Source organism: Canis aureus, chromosome 4, assembly GCF_053574225.1.
Source record: "Canis aureus isolate CA01 chromosome 4, VMU_Caureus_v.1.0, whole genome shotgun sequence".
NCBI lineage: Eukaryota > Metazoa > Chordata > Mammalia > Carnivora > Canidae > Canis > Canis aureus.
Genome location: NC_135614.1, coordinates 76,649,250 through 76,655,334, shown reverse-complemented (window position 1 = coordinate 76,655,334; position 6,085 = coordinate 76,649,250).

Below are 6,085 nucleotides of genomic sequence, written 5' to 3'. Positions count from 1 at the left end.
ACTCCAGCCAATGTTTTCTTGACTCCAAAGTGTCCTGCCAAAACAAAGTAATTGCACAGCTGACAGGACCTCTCTTGTTACCTCTTAGGAATGACCATAATTTATAGCCAGCAATGCCAATGGGGGTCTCCCAGTGAGCATACAGCCATCTGGGTACATTTCAGTGTCATCTCAGGGCTAACGATCTTCTCATACTTACCTTCTCAGGAAAGCACAAAATTCCTTGTCTGAGGAGAATGAACACCCCTGATAAGGAGTTCTGTTTCTACTGTAACTGTGCGCTCCTTTTTTCTCTCTTGATGTCTACTGGTTTCCTGACCTGACAGTTTGGTACCACTTCCTGAGACCTCCAATTCTTCACCTAGGTGCTGGTTTCAGGCTTGAGGTGGCCATGACCAAAGCTGTCACTGGTGAAACTTGTTAAAGGAAAGACATCTTATTTGGCTTTAAAAACAGGTAGGCAGGTGAGGTGGTTGTCAGAGGGGAGATGGTTAGAGGGCTGGACAGAACAGATGAAGAATATCAAGAGGTACAAACTTCTAGTTATAAAATAAATAAGTCATAGAGATGAAAAGCATAGCATAGGGAATGTAGTCAGTAATATTTTAATAATGTTATAGGGTGACAGATGGTGACTACAGTTATCATGGTGAGCACTGAGTAGTGTCTAGAATTATCACAGCACCAGTAAAGTATAGAATTGTTGAAGCACTATGTTGAGTAATGTATAGAATTGAAGTAGTAGTTTCAGTGCCCCTGAAACAAATATAACCTTGTAAGTTAATTATACTTCAATAGATTAAAAAAAACTAAGCTCATACAAAATTCAACTTAGCTATTTGACTTGAAGTTTGCAAAGCAGGAGGAAGCCAGAACGAGGAGAAAAAAGAAAGTGAGAAAGGCTATGAAGCAGAGAAAGGCTGGGAGACTGGTCAATAGGGGAGGAAAAAGCCATCCCCTGAGTGTGGGATTTCCCTTGCTGTGCAGGGGAAGACATCACCCAGTCTGTTAATGTTCTAAGTAACAACGGAGATCGCAATCCACAAAAGACTCCCTTCTATGCTGAAAGACTGATTACGTGATGTATAAAGGGCTGCGATATTTCATTGGTCATTCAATAAAATTTTTTTAATAGAGAATGTGTGTGTGCTCGTGAATGTGAGGGGTGGAATTAGAAGGGAGGGAGTGGGCGGGGGGGTGGGGGTAAGATCCGGAAAGAGAGGGAGAGAGGATCTCAAGCACGTTCTGTGCTCATTGTGAGGCCCAACATGGGGCTTGATCCCGACCCTGAGATCATAATCTGAGCCAAAATCAAGAGTCAGATATTTAATCGACTGAGCCACCCAGGCGCCCCTTTTCAATAAACGTTTTGCTAGCTGTTGGGGACTTAATGATGAAAAAAAAAAAAGGAAACTTAACTAAACAAAAAACATGGAAGCTTCCTTCTTCTAGAAGGAATAATTGTTGAATTTTTCTGAAAGAACATTCTAGGCTTAACTGTAGGGTCTGGGCTCAGGATCCTCTGGGCTATAGATTCTAAAATCTAGGAGCCTTGTAATGGGGCAGGAAGGAAGATGTATCCCTAAACCTTGTGAACCAGGGTGAGAAGATGAGAAACTAAAAGCCCATGGATGCCTAAATGGTGCCCAAGCTAGAAGACTGAGGGTCTCCAGGGTTTGTTATTGTACTTAAGAAGCTTCAATGTCCTCTGCTTTCTGATAGAGATAAGTACATACAGAAGAAGCACTGAAGAAAGTTCATTATGTTCATCTTCAGGACCAGTCAATGGGAAGAAAGATTTGGGGACTGGTTCTGACAAGAAGGCTTGTAGTCCACCACAGGTCACCAAAGAGAGACACCTAGTCATGGCACATTTCTCCAAAACATTCATTCTCTATCCCAGCATGGCTATTAAAACCCAAGTCCTCGGTTCTGTAAAATGACCTCCCCTTCATGCCAAGGACAGTGGCACTTAGGCTCATGCCCTTACTGCTCTGAAGTTCATTCAGTTCCTTCTGCATTGGGGGCCCTGGAACTTTCCCTTGATTTTTTTTTTTTTTTTTTTAGAGGAGTGTTTGATTCTCTCTTTCTCTCTCTCTCTTTCACTGTTTCCACTATTCTGTAGTGGGCTGTTTCCCAGGTAATCATATCTTCCATACTGGTAGAAATAAAGTCTTTGCAATCCGATGAAAGGTAATGGAAAACTAGAAACAGTGGGTGCCTTTTCTTACTCTTAGTTGGGAGGGTCAAGCATTGGTGAAGTCCTCAATCAAGGTCTTTGAGGTGAGATGAGTTTGTGTGGAATGGTTTGCATTTCTCCTGAGAAGAGCTTTCTGACAGGGCATCAGTTACATTTGCTGCAGGATTCCTGGGTGTGCTGCCTGGACCACCTGACTGAGTCCCTAAACCTCCGTTAGTTATACTTAACCACCTGGGGAATGGAGGCTCCTATTCATGCCTATGGTCTGGACTGCTGGTCTCTGCTTCTTAGGCTCTGACCCACTGGCTAACCTTGTGTTTAGTTCTTTGTTACCCTGTGATTTCTCATTGCCTGAATGTTTTGAATCAATGCCTTGCTCCAAACTAAATAACTATGCATGTATATCCACCCTTAGCTCACTCACCCGATTCCCAGTCCACTCTTGTGTTTTAGCTCCCAGGATATAAATACTTTCTTTTAGCCTATTCCCAGGATGGATGGGGCAAATCATATGAAGATACTGCCTTGACAGTTCAGGTAGTACAGGTTCTAAGGAGGAGACAGAAATTGGGTGTGTGGCCTCAAACGATATGGATCTATCAAGACATCTAGAATTGGGGAGACCTGAAGTTAGCAGAAAGGAGGTCTTGCATAAACCTCTTGAATCCCTTTTGTATTCTGAGATTATTATCTCAGCTCTATCTTCATTTACACTCAATACTTCCCAAGTTACTGGGAAGGACAAACAAGTCCAGACCCCTTAAAACTTTGTATCCTTTCTCCCATCCATCTTCCTGTTGTCTGTGAAGAAGTCTCTCACCAGAACTTTACTGAAGTTCATTGCCAACAAGAGAATTTGTGGTCCCATATTGTGGTAAAAAGTACATAACATAAAATTTACCATCTTAGCCATTTTTTTTAAAAGATTTTATTTATTTATTCATGAGAGGAACAGAGGGGGGCGGGCAGAGACGAGGGAGAAGGGGAGGGAGAAGCAGGCTCCATACAGGGAGCCTGACATGGGACTCCATCCCGGGTCTCCAGGATCACGCTCTGGGCTGAAGGCGGTGCTAAACCACTGAGCCACCCGGGCTGCCCCATCTTAGCCATTTTTAAGCCCAGTAACGTTAGGTATATTCACAGTGTTGTGAAACAGATCTTCAGAACTTTTCTATCCTGCAAATCTAAAACTCTATACCCATTAAACAACAACTCCTCCTTTCCCTGGTAACCCCAATTCTTCTATTTCTGTGAATCTGATGACTAGATACCTCGTATAAGTGGAATTATATAGTATTTGTCTTTTTGTGACTCGCTTATTTCACTTAGCATAGTGACCTCAAGGTTCATCCATGTTGTACCATGTGGCAAGACTTCCTTCCTTTTTAAGGCCTAATAATAATCTGTGTATGTATTCACATTTTGTTTTTATATTCATCTGTCAGTGGACATTTGGGTTGCTTCCATGTCTTGGCTATTGTTAATAGTGCTGCTATAAACATGGGTATGCAAATATCTCTTTGAGACCCTAATTTAAATTCTTCTGGGTATTTACCCAGAAGTCAGATTTCTGGATCATGTGGTAGTCCTATTTTTAATTTTTTGAGGAACCTCCATACTGTTTTCCATAGCAGCTGCATTTTACATTCCTGCCAACAGTTCACAACGGTCCAGTTTCTCCACATCCTTGCTAATACTTATTATTTTCTGTTTTTTTTTTTTTGATAGTAGCTATTTTTGATAGAGTGAGGTTGGCAATGTCTTTCTTATACTTCTTCATAAAATCACTGGAATTATGTATGTTTTGAAAATATCTGATAAGCTAACTTCTGGTAGCTCAGTTAAACTTTCAGTAGCAGATGAGGATTCAAATGATCTTCAAAATTCAAAGAAACTGCAACAAATTAAGTTTTCTGATCAAGAGTGGAAAACATCCAGAACATTCATGTTTGTTTTCCATCCAAAATTATCACTCAATTAATGTTCACCACCAAATTCCACCTGGTTTCGTTACATAAACTTTACAGTGCTCTCCTTACAAGACTTCTGTGTGTTTTCCTAATGATGGAAAGACCACTTCATCTTGGCTTCTGCTTTTCTCCTGTGAGCTCATGCTAAGGTCATTGTGTCATGTCTTTTATACGTTTGAACTAGGCTAGAACTCCAATCCCTTTTAATTCTAAGTCTTGGTCTCTCTTCAAACTGGGGCAGTTGGCTTCTACTGGAGGTCACAAAGGTCACCTTGGCTACTTCTAAGTAATGACCACAAGCAACATATTTTCATTGTAAATGACTTTCTTGTTCATCACATTTTATTTGAAGTTGATATTGGATCAAAACCTGGTATACTCAGCTTGGCAGCCTGCACTCCTAAGAGCATCAAGCCATTCCCAAGGAGGGATCTCATGGTATCTTTCTGCCTGGTGTGCCTCTCCTCTAAAGCATGGCTCTAAAATAAAAAATCATACCTATTATATTACCTTTCATTTCCTTATTATCTCTTGAGGTACAGCCCTCCCCACATTCAGCACAGCAAAGTACATGGCAAGGAGAGAATTTATGACTCACAATTGAATATTTCATCTCACTGGGAGGTAGACTGAGGGCAACACAGTGTGCCAAACTGTGCTTGACCAAATGCCATTAAACATTTCAGTCCAATACAACTGAATGCTTCTGCCCTTGAAACTCATTGGCTATTGGTGCTTATTACAAATAAGTTGGTATGGAACCATGATATTTTTGGTCATGTGACCAAGGTGGTGGTTCTAAAACCAGGCACACTGTTGAGGCAACAGATCCTATGAACCCTATTTACTCATACTTGAAAATACCTTGCAAAATTACCCTCATCATAATTAAAGGACACAGTAAAGTGTGTAAGGGACTGGTAAGGAAAGGAAATTTTTTTCATGATCAAGACTATGGTGAGCATAAACCAGAAATCTTAAAAAAAAATTCAGTGGCAGAGAAGAAAGATTGGAAAGAAACCGGGTCTCTGATGATGTTGATGATCCACCTGGAGCCACTATTTTAAGACTTACTGTTAAGTGACATAATTATTATTTAAGATAGGTGAGTGAGGGCTCTCTGTTATTTGCAACCCAAAGCATCCAAAACTATGAAGCCATGTGTAGGGTTTTAACAAATGAACAATGGGAAGTTGCTAAAAGGTTTTAGCAAAAATATAACATGGTCAGGTATTAATTGCAAAAAGATGGTCCAGTTTTAGTGTTGAATGTGGTGTCATATGGGTTTAAGGATCATTGCATGGGGTAAGTACAGAAGAGAACCAGATTTGAGGGGGAAGATCATGAGATATATCTCAGACGTGCTGACTGTAATCTGCCTTTAAGTTTTCCTAGTGAAGATGCCAAGTAGATAGTGAAATATATGGAACTTAGAAATGAAATCCTGTTTGGAGGGATAAATTTAGGAGTCATTAATATATATAGCTATTGAAGTCCTACATATGGATGGATGGGCTTGGGATGAATCCTTGAGGCACTTCAATATTTAATGCCAGGATAGAAGAGGATAAGTCTCCAAAGAAGACAGAGAAGGATATGCAAGGTCTGAATATCTTAGTCTATGAATTTCTACCTAAGAACCCATGGGGCTAAGGCCTGGACTTGATTATTTCTCAGAATTCTCCTACTTCTGAGATCTTTGATTCTAGGATAATTATGATTGCTCTATATTGTGGCATCAATGATAAATATTGTTGAATCTTTCTTTGAATCCTGCCAATCTCAAATAATCCTGCCTTTGGACTCATATTACATATTATCTGTATTCCTGTTAGGGCACATCCTACATTGTATTGTGGTTGTCTGTGACTATGTCTCATTTCTTTCCTTAAAGGCCAGAAATTGCATCTTATTT